We start from the raw sequence: 14,903 nt of genomic DNA on the forward strand, positions 1-14,903 counted from the left end.
TTTGTAGTTTTTTGTGTGGCAGGGTTCCTGCCACCCTTCTCAAAATTGCTTAGTGCCAGTGAAAGTGATACAGACCCCCTCATGACAGAGGTGTCATTCAACTAGTTGTAAGTTGCTGTATCAACCCAAAAGTTATTAAAATATTTTATGATGGTTGAAAAGTTACTTAGTGCTGCTTTAATCATCAAGTATTAGTATGAATATTTATTTAAAAAACAACCACCACAGGGTGACATAATACACTGCAGCGCCAAACTGACAAATTCTATTACCTCCCTGCTTGGCACTCAGCATCAAGGGTTGGAATTGGGGCTTAGATCACCAAAATGATTCCCGAGCGCGGCCACCGCTGCTGCTCACTGCTCCCCTCACCTCCCAGGGGGTGGAACAAGGGGATGGGTCAAATGCAGAGGTATCAGTGGTACTTTAACTTTTTGTACATACTACGGGCCAATCCCAATACACCCCCTCACCCTACTTTTAAGCCCTATCCCTAAATCGTGCGTGTTCCTGTGAGGGTAGTGGTGTCCCAATTACTCTTTGCATAGGGGTACTGGGCATAACGAGGGGTAGGGGGTATGAATCGATCCCTTCATAGCAAGGTATTGCAGATGCTGACTCGCCCAGGGAGGGCCAAAGAAAATCCTCCAATTACAATATAATACACGTTAGTTTGTAACATTAGCCAGCTAGCCATGCTAGCTAAATGTTAGGCTAAAATACTTTAATGTGAAAACATTGCCGTTACATACCTTCAAAAAATGTACAAGAAACAATAGTCGTCCATGGGAGCTTCTTCTCCGTGTAGTTATTTGTTTATTCATAAACCGAAGCATGATTAATGATAAAAAAACGATCTGAACCGTTAACCCCATTGCTGCTGGGTTTGTTGTGTAATGGTGGGACTAAGGTTGTACGGTACACTACTATTAATAAAGTACTGCGGTACTAATGAATTAAAAAAGGTACTACTGCCTTTGAACAACTTTTTTTTTCATCCACATATGCTGCCGTGCGGCAGTGACGTTGGTGGGCCGAGGCGCATGAGTGTGTCAACGCGCACATACAAAGTGCATACAAGCAGAAACAGTGTGGAGAGGAATAATGGCAAAAAACTGCAATTCTACTGGTTAATAAAGAGGGTGTATGAAGCACAATATGGAGGTATTTCGGCTTCGAAATTACCTATAATGGTGACGCTTTAAACATAAAAGCGCTGTGCTGCAAGCGGTGCTTTAAAACATGCCTCGTCAAAGAGAGCAGTACAGTGTTACCACCTTTGCTTCAAACTTAGGTAATCATTTAAATAACAAGCATTCAGATCTGCACGAGGAGTTTAAAGGGTGACAGGTAATGTAGTTAACAGCTCCCCCTGTGCACATACAGATTTGTAGACACACACACAGCTGGTTGGCTTGTTGCAAATTGTAATGGCTATTTCAACTGCTTACTTACTTGTCATGAAGCATAGTTGTTATATAACCACTTCAGAAGTGATGACACAGGGTTTTGTGTTACTCGTTGAGTTGGCTGGGAGTCAACTCACACGGTTGAACAACCATGTTGCTCCCCCCATTGCCATCAAACTTCTTTATTGAAGTCAGAACACATTTACATAAAAAGAAGTCAGGACACATTTACATAAAACACATAACTTCCTGTTCAGCTCACATGCATGCGGAAGTCGCAAATCTTCAAAATAAAGTACCGTTAAAATAACACAATATGAATAATGCCTTTTGTTGCAAATGGTGCTTACACCAATTTTTTTAGCGCAGTCAAAAGTGAATTGACTGAATTTTGTAACAAATTCCCACTATTTAATTTGCGTTTTATCTTTAACAATGTGTGTTTTACCCGCTAAATGTCTTATCTGTGTACTTTTAGCCATAGTATTATTTTCAGTATTTACTAATTACTGTATTTGTCTTAAAGCACAGATCAAAATTGGCAACCATAAATCATGAAGCATGTAATACAATGTCAATAAAGACTTAGACTTAAACAAACTTTATTGATCCACAAGGGAAATTGTTCCACACAGTAGCTCAGTTACAAAGGATGGAAAGGGTAAGGATGGAAATAATAATGCAGGTATTAAGTAGACTAAAAATGTACCATAGTAGCAATATAAAATATAACATCCATCCATCCGTTCGGGGTTGCGGGGGATGCTTGAGCCTATGTGTAATATTTACATATTATATATACACAGTATATAATACATACTGATATATTCCATCCATCCATCCATCCATTTTCTACCGCTTGTCCCTTTCGGGGTCGCTGGAGCCTATCTCAGCAGCATTCGGGTATATAATATTATTATATTATATTATATTTTTATATAATATATGCAATATATAACAAATCCCAATTACCACGTACAATATTACAGTATATGTAACAGCTGCAGCAAAAAAAAAGGGCAGCATAAAATAGAGAGTAGTTCCAGCAGAAAATATACATTATAAACAAAGAGAGGTAGCTAACATAGAAGTGGTCAGGTAATAGACAGATATCATCTATTGCTGTATGGCGAGTCATTATACAGCTGGATGGATTGTCTGGTGGAGTGGGTGGGCAGGATTGTCCATGATGGCGAGCAGTTTATCCAGTGTCCTCTTGTCCCTCACTGACACAAACGCCTCCAACTGCGTGCCAATAGTTTGGCCGGCTTTCAGTTTGTCAATCCGGTTTAAGTCCCTTTTGCTGGTGCTGCTCCCCCAACAAACCACTGCAAAGTACAGGGCACTGGCCACAACAGACTGAAAAAAGATCTCCAACAGCTTGCTGCACACATTAAATGTTAGGAATAGGTGAGGTGGATCCCAAGGATGCAGAGACTTATTGTGTGTGTACAATAGTTCTTCCTTTTATTTAGGAGAAAGCACAAAGTAGTAAAACAAAGGCGATGGTGGTAACCACAAAAAACACACCATGTAAAAAACTACTAAGAGAAACAAAATACACACAACTAACAGCGCTAGACAAGGCTAGGAAAAATTCTTCATGAAAGAAGTAAACAGAAAAACAAAGTACAAAATAAAAACGCTAGACAAGGCTAGGAAAAATACAGGCAAACCTGAGAAGATGGGCACAAGACGAACTAGGGAGTTCTCTGGAAAGACCAACAACATATGCGTCTGTTGCAAGCAGTAGACAAAGTTCCTGCGCTCACATGTAGTCAGCAGCCAGGTTAAATAGGCTGCCACTTAATTGTCCTCAGGTGTGTGCTGCTGCCTCGCGCCAGCTGCACCCCACACTGTGGACGGAGAGAGAGAGTGAACAGGTGTACAGACAAAACAGATTGAGCAAGGAATTTCAGATTACCACATTAAAGGACCTAAGATTCCTGTCTGCTCATGTCCTTCTTGTATACAGCTTTGCTATTGTCCTTCCAGTCCAGTCTGCTTTTCAAGTGGACTCCCAAGTACTTGTACTGCCCCACTACTACCACCTCCCGGCCCTGGATTTTGATGGGCTCCACAGGGGTAATTTTCTTTTTGATAAATATATAAATAAATAAAAGATAAATAAAGCTTTCTATTCTGTTCTAGATTATGGCAGGGTATATTATGTAATATGTGAAAATGTAAATTGTTTTTCGAGTGCAATACGAAAAACCCATTGTGTTTAATGTCTTTTCATTTTAATTCCAAACTTTTAAAAGTGTTTTTTGATGGCGATAAGAAAAATATGTTTAAATGTTTCATAAGATATTCTATTAATATGAAGCCAATGATGACATTTCTTGGTGGTGCCCTTTATTTAAAAAAAATTACCGAAAAGTATCGAAATACATATTGATATAGATTTTGGTACCCATACTGGTACCAAAATATTGGTATCGGGTCAACCCTAGGTGGTACGTATATAACTACGTAGTCGCTTACGTGCCCGGACGTAAACGATGGATTGACGTAGCAAATGGTGTCCATTGTACAATCCTAATGAAGATTACAAAGCTCTACTCATTGTTGCTTCATCTCAAGGGTGTAGTGGTAGTGGGTGTGGGCTAGTGGGGGGGGGGGGGGGGGGGGTACAGTACATACATACAGTATATACTATATATAAATGTACTGTAAATTAGTCACTGTATGTATGTGTGATCGCCCTGTGCGTCAAACATGGCCGATTAATACATTTTTTTACGATACTGGCTTGTTTCCCTCCCAGCTGTATCGCAACACTTACAACCACAGCAGATGGCGAAAAAGAAGGTGGTCTCGTGTGTGGCAAGTGACGTCAGTCATACCCTATGTGGGTATAAGTATTGACACGTGAGGCCATTTCACTTGCAGGAAGTGAAAATGGAATAAAATATGGAGTTAGTCACCTTGGTCTACTCTGGTGGACGATGGCGGCGTATAAAGAACGTGTCAGTGAGAATTTGTGAGGTCAGTGATGTTAGACCTGATATAAGGCCTGCTGACTCGCCATCTCTGTTCTGGTTCATTCCAAAGGTGTTTGATGGGGTTGTCACACCAAACCCATCCAAGTTTGTCTTCTCCAAAATGTTGGCAAGGGCCACCGAGGGTAGGGTATCAACAGCTTTTTAGTTTACTCTTATTATCTGCGTAGAATTTTTAAATATATATATATATATTTTTTTGTCCTGTCCAACTACTTAGGCAAATCATATTGTTGATGTAGATGCCCATATTTGCTGTACAGATTTACTTTACAAAAGAGAAGAGTGGCATACTTCTCTTGTTGCCTTATTTGTATTTGACTTTATTAAATGGATTTATATTAATGTTTGGCACAGCCGGACCGCAGCAGGAGGGGATAGAAAGACAAAAAAAGGAAGACAGAAGGGGAAATTGCGGGGACAAGAGGGGGATAAAACAGAGAGACAACAACAACGATAACAACCACAACAACAACAGCAACAACAACAGAACAGCATCAGCAAATACGATATGTACAAATATGATACTTAAAATGATAAAGAAGCAGTTAGTGAAGTCAATATTAATAACACAGAAATGATAATGAACATTATTGCACTACAAATGGAGCAATGAAAATACCAATAGAAATAGCACTATTGATAATGAATAATAACGATAATTACCTCTTTTATCAACAATACAATTGTTTCAAATGCAACAAAACATATATGTAATGGTAACTTGAATTACAAAAGAAAGCAGATTAATGGAGGGAAAGAAACAGAAGCGAACTGTATTAACCTTGTAGATTGTTATAGTAACAATAGGTTAAGCTTTGTCAGTGTGCCGTTTTTTACCCAGTTTCCGCTAGGGCAGGAGTCTCAAACTCAATTTACCGGGGGGCCACTGGATGCAGAAACTGGGTGAGGATGGGCCGCAAGAAAAGATTTCTTTAAAAAAATCTAACATGCACTTTTTAATGAATTCACCTTTTTTGAATGCTTTCCCGCCCTAGCAACCATCTTACTCACCATGTAGCTAGTTTTGTCTGCTGCATCGCTCTTTTCGGTTGCTTTCTTGAAGAAATCTTGTTGCCTCAGTAGACTGGTTTTAAAATGTGCAACCCGGTTCACTCTCTCATCTCCCTGGTATTTTGCATACTCCTCAGCATGTCTAGTTGTATAATGAGGTTTCAAATTGTATTCCTTGTGCACCGCAACTTTCTCTGTGCAAATAAGACAAGTCGGGGTGCCCCTGTGCTCAACAAAGAAATATTGCATCTCCCACTTTTCCTGCAATTGTCTTTGCTCATCACTAACCTTTCTCTTCACTGCAGGCTTTGAAAAAGACATGTTTGGGGTTGTGGAATATATTTTTATTTAGCCGGCGCACGGAGAATAATGTTATTTCCGCAATGTGTGTCGTTCCGCTTTTCCTCCCTACAGCAACACGGCGGTCGGCAGAAAGTACCGGGATCGCGAGCGCAAAAAAGTGACGCCGTCATATAAAAATATATGTAATGTTCATCATGTGAGGCAATGGAAATTAAACAATAAAAAAAAACAAATAACGGTTTGAATTGGTCCAGGTTATCAGGGACTTTATTACTGACGGACAGGTATCGCGGTGTGACTGCAGCCAGGCACGTAAGAAAACCCTCGTCTCCATGGCAACGTTTCTGTCGCTTTCACTCATTTGATGCTTTTCCACTAACGCAGGGGTATTTTGGACCCAAATAACAAAAATCGTCTCTGTCTGGAGCCAACGGGAGGACGGAGGGGGGCTCGCCGTGGAGTTTACAGTTACGGTAGCACAATTAGCCCCGAACGGGCTAACATCACGATTAACGTGTTACACGTCCGATTCGCTCAGCGACTCTCTGTCGAAGTATCAGCGCTGGGGTCCAGTGCACCACAGTTTTGTATTGTCGCTCGGTCCTTCGGCGGAGTGTTTCGGAAGCTACTGGACCGCTCGTCTTCCCCGCCCGGACTGTTTACAGCGGCGCCGGGGGCGGGAGCGAGCAGGCGGGCGAGCGAGGGAGGCAGGGAGGGAGGGAGGAAGAGCGCGTGCAGATCTAGTGGAAAAGCGGCAAAATGTTTCTCTGTTTGCATCACGCAAGTGACGTCAATGCATACTTGCCAACCTTGAGACCTCAAGGTTGGGGAAGGGAGGGGGACGCGGGGTTTGGGGGTAGCGGGGATGTATATTGTAGCCCGGAAGAGTTAGGGCTGCAAAGGATTCTGGGTATTTGTTCTGTTGTGTTTATGTTGTGTTACGGTGCGGATGTTCTCCCGAAATGTGTTTGTCATTCTTGTTTGGTGTGGGTTCACAGTGTGGCGCATATTTGTAACAGTGTTAAAGTTGTTTATACGGTCACCTTCAGTGTGACCTGTATGGCTATTGATCAAGTATGTCTTGCAGTCACTTGTGCGTTCCTGCAGTAGCCGCATACGACATGTAACTGGGCGGCACGCTGTTTGTATGGAGAAAAAGACGGCGCGATGACAGGTTGTAGAGGACGCTAAAGGCAGTGCCATCACGGCACGCCCTCAATATTGTCGAGAGCCATATACCACACCGTGATTGGTAGAGTCCTTCAGCTACGCACACAACGCTGTCAAGCGCCATTCATTTAAAACTCACGGGCCGCACTAACATTAAACTTTCATATTAAGGTGGGGGCCGCAAAATAACGTCTTGTGGGCCGCAATTGGCCCGCAGGCCGTGTCTGAGACCCCTGCCCTAGGGGAACAACGTTAATATTGGTTTGATGATTGTGATTATATGCATGAGTGTATGTGTTTGTATATGTACGGTATGTGTATATTTATGTTTGTACAGTGAATGTATATGTACAGTATGTGTATATGTACAAACGTTTGTGTGTTTGTACAGTGAAAGTGCGTGTGGATGTACGTTGAACTTTTTTTTGTGTGATTTCCATCCGTGTGTTGCGCCGCGACTGGCTGGCTATGTCGCCTTGGAAACGCTCGAAACAAAAGTGGCGCGCTTCGTTTTGCGAGAACACAGACTTTCTTACCTACGGGAAATGTTATATTTTGACCTGGGCTTGTTTGTCTGTTTGTTAGCAACATAGCCAAGCCAGTAGTGGACAGATTTAATGTCCAAAAAACAATTCCTTTTATCTCCAACGAGTACAAACACACTTCACTTACTGCTTACGGCATTCAACGCCCTTCATTTACAGACTGGGCCAACGCTAAAACACCAGAAGAAAATTACACTCACCAAGTTTTCGTTCAATACCATCACACGTCACAGTATTATTGAAAATACTTTGAAACCGAAATACCGCAATATTTATTATACTGTTACTTCCCTACGACTGCCCCTCCCTATACGCAGATCACTAGCTGTGTGTAGAGCCCCGTGATCCGTGGGGGGCCTATTTTGCGTGAGGAGGCGCATGTAAGATGTCAATTAATGAACAACAGGGCACTTCATATGACATTTTACTGCAAATGTATTCATAGCCCCTTTCCTGCTCTGTCACTCATAGGAATATGATAGAACATTTCACATTGTCACTGTCTTGTAAGGCACACATACTGGGTTAAATCTCCATTGGGAGGCGTGGCAGGAAAATTAGCTTAAATATGGTAAAATTTGTTATTTTGCACATTTTTAAAAAAATTTATGAATTTGTTTTAATCCAAAACATGCATTTAATTAAATTCACATTTCAGTAAAATACAGGGCTTCCCCTGTAAATTAGTTTTTTTTAATGTGAAAAAACTTAAAACTTAAATATATTGTATTAATGGATATATATACAGTCTATTATTTAAACTATTAACTAGTGATGCACTGAAAATTTGGTAACCCCCCCCAAAATTTTGATCACCGAAAAGGCACTCCCAAAACAGGATGTTGTGATGACACACAGGATTGTCTGGAGTGGAGGCAGCATGTCTGTGATGTGGACGTACTTTAGCATAATAAATCGTTTCGCACTGATAAAAAGGTGTGGAAAAAATGTTGAACTTGGGTAAGATAAAATTCTGCTTAGGGCCCCAATTTAGCCAGGGCACAAAGTTAAAAACAGAATTGTCCTGAAAATGGAGGGCAGATCTAAGGTGTCTTGCTCGCATGTCCCAACACTTTTATTCATTTGTACATGAAACCAAATATCCGGCAAATTATACACTATCGAATAAAATGTAATACACCGCTCACGCCACAGCAAAACAATTTATCATTGTATTTTCTTAAATACCAAAACTATAAAAAAAATGAAACTTGGATACAATTAAGAGTAGTCAGTGTACATCTACTAAAATATCAAGTAACAAATAAAAAAATTAATCGCGGGTGCAAACTATAAAATTGCGAGTATTATTAGTGGGCAAAAATGGTGCGGGCTGCTCTAATTAAATACGATTTTTGTGTGTACTACCACTATGGAGACACTCATTCACTGCATCTATGTGCTGCAACCGGTGCCGTTTTACGACTTATATGTTGCTTATAGCATACAACTATAATCTGGAGGCAACCCGCTTTTATATATTGTACAGCGCAATCTGGACAACAGAACCTACTCTTAGCTTGTGGAAGGTGCGCTCTGAAATATACGTGTGCTGGAATGATCCAGTGAAAAAACAAACAAAACCTTTCACCAAAACTAATCTATTTAATTCCTTTTGGTGGCTGCTGGATCCAATAAGCGTGTGCTAAATAATTAGATTTGCATCTCCTCCCAGTATTGTGGGCATTTTGATAATCAGCATATATTCTGCATGTACTTGAAGGCAGACATATTAAATGGATAATGGATTGCGCTCTTTACTTTGCTAATTTTGGAGACGCAATCCTCTGGAATCAGCTCGCGTGCACTATCGAGTTTGCACATGTTTTAGGACATGCAAACTTTTAGTAGATCAGGTTGATTGGCAACACTAAATTGGCCCTAGTGTGTGAATGTGAGTGTGAATGTTGTCTGTCTATCTGTGTTGGCCCTGCGATCAGGTGGCGACTTGTCCAGGGTGTACCCCGCCTTCCGCCCGATTGTAGCTGAGATAGGCTCCAGCGCCCCCCGCGACCCCAAAAGGGATAAGCGGTAGAAAATGGATGGATGGATGGAGGACCTAAGGATGGGTAGGCCTATCAAATTCGGTACTTTTTTGGCACAGACCGAATTCCCTCAGTATTGCCGGGTATCGATTCGCGTAAAATTTAAATGGTGCCATATTTTGATGCCTTTGTTAATTGTGACGTCGCATCCACTTGCAGACTCAGCAGGCTCAAACACCTGACAGTTAAAATTCACTCAAGCAGCACTCAGAGCGGATTGTTTCTAGGTAATGTTGGAATTTTCAATGCCAACAAAGCAAGTATGCCTGGTAGAAAACTCTCAAATGTAAAGTAAGGCTACACTTTTCAAAAATGTGCTAACTCGATGCAAATTTACTGGTTTGGAATTTGGATTTGCCATATATTTGCTACTGATAAATATTAGAGATTTTACATGGCGTTTTAAACACTTCCAAATTTGGTAATGAAAAGTATAATTAAGGTGTACGTTAGGGCTGGGCGATATGGGCTTTTTTTAATATCTCGATATTTTTAGGCCATGTCACGATACACGATATATATCTCGATATTTTGCCTTAGCCTTGAATGAACACTTGATGCATATAATCACAGCAGTATGATGATTCTATGTGTCTACATTAAAACATTCTTGTTCATACTGCATTAATACATGCTAATTTTAAACTTTCATGCAGAGAGGGAAATCACAACTAAGTCAATTGACCAAAGCTGTATTTATTAAACAGTTATTAAGCAGTGGCACAAACATTCATGTCATTTCAAAACAGAAAGTGCAAGATTGTCAGAGACATTTTAAAACAAGCTATTAGTGCACTTTTGTGCATGATGTCACTAAGATGACATATCAAAACAACACTAAATTAAGGTGCACTTTTTTTACAGAACGCCACTACAATAGTTTAAAACAAATAAAGTGCACTTTTAAAATGAGCTGCATAATAGGAAATCAAATAGTGTATGTCCTTCGCTATGTGGTAGTTTCCTGCGGACGTTATCTCCTTCTGTTGTTGACTATTTTCATACGGTGTTGATGTGGAAATGGTTGCCTCGGCATTTTGTTGGTGTGGCACCGAACGGAGATGTTGACATACGGAGTTTCAAGCACTCTTCATTCTTTAGCGGGTGACTTTTCAAATGATGATACACTTTAGCAGTAATGCTACTTTTTGTAGCAACGCTTTTGCCCCACACTTGACAAATTACGGTTGTCTGTTCGACATATTCCCACTTGAAGCCAAACCACTGCCAGACGATGGAGCCCCTGCTGTTTTTCTTGGGAATTAATTCTTCCTTCATTTGCTACCTGATTCGCACCTTCTTTCTCTCGTATTACCACTCGCACCACAGCTAACGTTTCCCATGCCGCAACCTCTCTGCTCTGCGAGGGCGTATACGTATGTGTCGTATGTAAGAAGATGCGCTTGTTTCATGTTCTGTGAGAAGGAAAGACAACAAAGAGTGAGAAGAGCCTGTAGTGTAATGCCCGCAGCTAAAAGCAACTGCGTGAGAACGTATACTCGAATATCACGATATAGTCATTTTCTATATCGCACAGAGACAAACCTGAGTATATCGATATGTCGCCCAGCCCTAGTGTACGTTGCAATCAAACAGCTGGTGTGTAATAAGTACAATACTTACAACAGAAAACACTTTCTAGGGCTCATCAAAATATTAGATTTAGCTTAATGGCAAAGACTATTTCCTGACCAGGCAACACGCTGTAGCCTATACACTACTGCCATTTAAAGCTTAGGAATTGCAACTGCATGTAAAGTCAACTAATACTTGCAAATGAGACTCAGAAATGTAATAGGAAAACAAGATATAACAACTGGAAACCACAGTTACCAAAATCAGCTCATTTTTAAATATTACATAAAAAATAAGATTTTTACACAATTTTATTAACACACACATTAGTACCAATTTGGTACCGATGACTACCGATATCCATTAGTGCCTTATAGGGTTGTACGGTATACCGGTATTAGTATAGTACCGCAATACTAATTCATCATATTCGGTACTATACAGCCTCTGAAAAGTACCAGTCCATCCACTGTAATGATACCAAGTACAGGAGCGTATCAAGTCGATACTACTATGATTACGTCGATATTTTTTGGCATCAGAACATCTTCTTTTATTTTTTTTTAATGTATATTATGTTTATAAACTCAGGAAATATGTCCCTGGACACATGAGGACTTTGAATATGACCAATGTATGATCCTGTAACGACTTGCTATCGGATTGATACCCAAATTTGTGGTATCATCCAAAACTAATGTAAAGCATCCAAACAACAGAAGAATAAATGATTTTTACATTTTTACAGAAGTGTAGATGGAGCATGTTAAAAGAGAAAGTAAGCAGATGTTAACAGTAAATGAACAAGTAGATTAATAATTCATTTTCTACCACTTAATAATGTTGACAAAATAATAGAATGGAAAATGACACGATATGTTACTGCATACGTCAGCAGCTAAATTAGGAGCCTTTGTTTGCTTACTTACTACAAAAAGACAAGTTGTCTTGTATGTTCACTATTTTATTTAAGGACAAACTTGCCATAAGAAACATATGTTTAATGTACCCTAAGATTTGTTGTTAAAATAAAGCCAATAATACATTTTTTTGTGGTCCCCTTTATTTAGAAAAGTATCAAAATAATTTTGGTACCGGTACCAAAATATTGGTATCGGGACAACACTAGTGCCTTATCTGTTCAAATGTGAAAGGTACTCATCCCTAGGTTGAAGTGTGTTGAGTCTTTTTCAGTGGATAGTCCAATCTGTACTGCTGTATAAGCCGACTACCCTAAGTTATACCAAAGTTTAATCTTTATAGTTATAAAAGAGTCATCCATACTGCGATACAATGGTTGCTGAAATACCAGAGATGTACTCACTTATGTGAGAGACTGTAAATACTTCAGATTGCCACAGATTTCTCCCAATGCATTATCACCTTCGATTAGGCACCGTGAATCATCTAAGGCTGCAGCTAACGATTATTTTTCTATCGATTAATCTATAGATTATTTTTTCGATTAATCGGTTAATCTATAGATTATTTTTTCGATTAATCTATAGATTATTTTTCCTTTTACCGATTATTTTTTTATTCAAAACGAAGATGAAAAAAAATAAATGTAGGCCAGTTTTTTCAAAAGGCATGGCTTTTATTTACAAAAAAAAAGAAGAATGGCCACTCAGTCAACATTGACAACAACATGACTAAATATTCTGTAACAATGTAAACATTTAAAACTTTTAACCTTTAACAAAATTAAAAGTAGCTTATTTGCTTTTTAATGTGCAAATATAAAAGTCAACATCCAGTGCAAATCTTAATATTCTGCAATAGTATAAGCATTTCAAAAGTAAAAGTATTGCTTATTTTGCTTTAAAATGTGCAAAAATAAAGATAAACATCCAATACAAAAAAGTGTAAAACGGAATATTCTGTAACAACAGTGTAAACATTTCAACAAAAGTGAAAGTATTGCTTATTTGCTAAAATGTGCAAAAATAAAGATAAACATCCAATACAAAAAAGTGCCAATCTAAATATTCTGGAGCACTGTAAACATTAAGTATTGCTTTTAAAATGTGCAAAATAAACATCCAGTCCAACACAGTACACAATAACCAATTCTACTCATTCCAGTGAGTGACTAACAGTTGTAATGAAGAAAGGTTAGCATGTCTACATGCTCTGGTTCTTTTCATGTTTACAATATTCCCAGCAGCTGAAAATAGGCGCTCAGAAGGGGTCGATGTGGCTGGAACTGAGAGGTAATTAGCCTTCACCTCAAGCCAGGACTGCGAGTGAGCTGAGCTGCAGTTTAAGTTTCTAGAAGGTCAACGGGCTCATAGTGATGTTACTAGTAGTTGACTGGGAGGTGTTTATTATCATTTGGGGAGAGTTCGCTGCCTGATGCTCACCTGCTAAACACCTATCTGCTCCACGCTGAAGCGCTGACTACATGCGCTCTGAATACACACTGCTGATTGGCTGGTAACGCTCTGAATACGCACTGCTGATTGGCTGGTAGAGCTTTGTGTGTACCAATCAGATGGTTGTGTGGGTGGGACAATGCTGCGTGCTGAGACAGAGGCAGAAGGAGCGAAGCAGCTTGTTAAGACTTTAGCAGCTAAAGTTAGCTTTAGCTTAGAAACTCGTTCGGTACACCCCCGTACCGAACCGAAAGCCTGTACCGAAACGGTTCAATACAAAACACGTACCGTTACACCCCTAGCAGATACAAATGACACATTCATGTTTTTGTGTAATGATGACAATGTATGCTCACGCGGACGATTGACTAGTTGATGGTTGATGGTTTTCTTTTCAAATGTTTGTTCATAGCCGTTGTGCTGCTATGATAGGCCATTTACGATCGACACAGTGTGCATACAACAACATTATTAGGCTGTGTATTGAAATACTTCCAAACTTTTGACGACTTTTGGCGTGATTTTTCCCCCTCGCTCGCACCGCTCGCATCGTCTGCTTTGATCGTCTGCTTTGCGCTTCGCCATGACGGTAGTGTGACGTAAATATGCGACGCGTCGACGCACAAAAACGGCGTCGACGTATTTACGTAACCGATGACGTCGACTACGTCGACGCGTCGTTTCAGCCTTAGAATCATCAACCCATATGCCTCTGTTTTTAGGTGATGTTATGCTGTAAAAATAGTATTCACGCTAACTCCATCCTTCTTGAGAGACACTAGTGAGCATCCAAATGAAGCCCAGAGCGAGCTTCAGCCGAAGGCAGCTCTTTATAACCCCAGCAAACAGCTGATTGATTGATTGATTGAGACTTTTATTAGTAGGTTGCACAGTGAAGTACATATTCCGTACAGTTGACCACTAAATGGTAACACCCGAATAAGTTTTTCAACTTGTTTAAGTCGGGGTCCACTTAAATTGATTCATGATACAGTTATATACTATCATATATACTATCATCATAATACAGTCATCACACAAGATAATCACAATGAATTATTTACATTATTTACAATCAGGGGTGTGGGGGGGGGGGGGGGTAGGATATGGACATCAAGTAGTGGACATAGAGAGAGAGAGAGAGAGAGAGAGACAGAGAGATCAGAAGGCATAAGAAAAAGTATCTGCATTTGATTGTTTACATTTGATTGTTAGCAATCCGGGGAGGGTGTTAGTTTAGGGTTGTAGCTGCCTGGAGGTGAACTTTTATTGCGGTTTGAAGGAGGATAGAGATGCCCTTTCTTTTATACCTGTTGGGAGCGCATTCCACATTGATGTGGCATAGAAAGAGAATGAGTTAAGACCTTTGTTAGTTCGGAATCTGGGTTTAACGTGGTTAGTGGAGCTCCCCCTGGTGTTGTGGTTATGGCGGCCATTAACGTTAAGGAAGTAGTTTGACATG

General features: G+C 40.0%; 1 protein-coding gene across 1 annotated transcript in view; it reads left to right on the top strand.

Annotated features, from left to right (window-relative positions):
• Nucleotides 1–14,903, top strand: part of bsnb (bassoon (presynaptic cytomatrix protein) b) — a 276,063-nt gene that overhangs the window by 39,908 nt on the left and 221,252 nt on the right.

The sequence above is a fragment of the Entelurus aequoreus genome, linkage group LG01, assembly GCF_033978785.1.
Source record: "Entelurus aequoreus isolate RoL-2023_Sb linkage group LG01, RoL_Eaeq_v1.1, whole genome shotgun sequence".
Taxonomy (NCBI): domain Eukaryota; kingdom Metazoa; phylum Chordata; class Actinopteri; order Syngnathiformes; family Syngnathidae; genus Entelurus; species Entelurus aequoreus.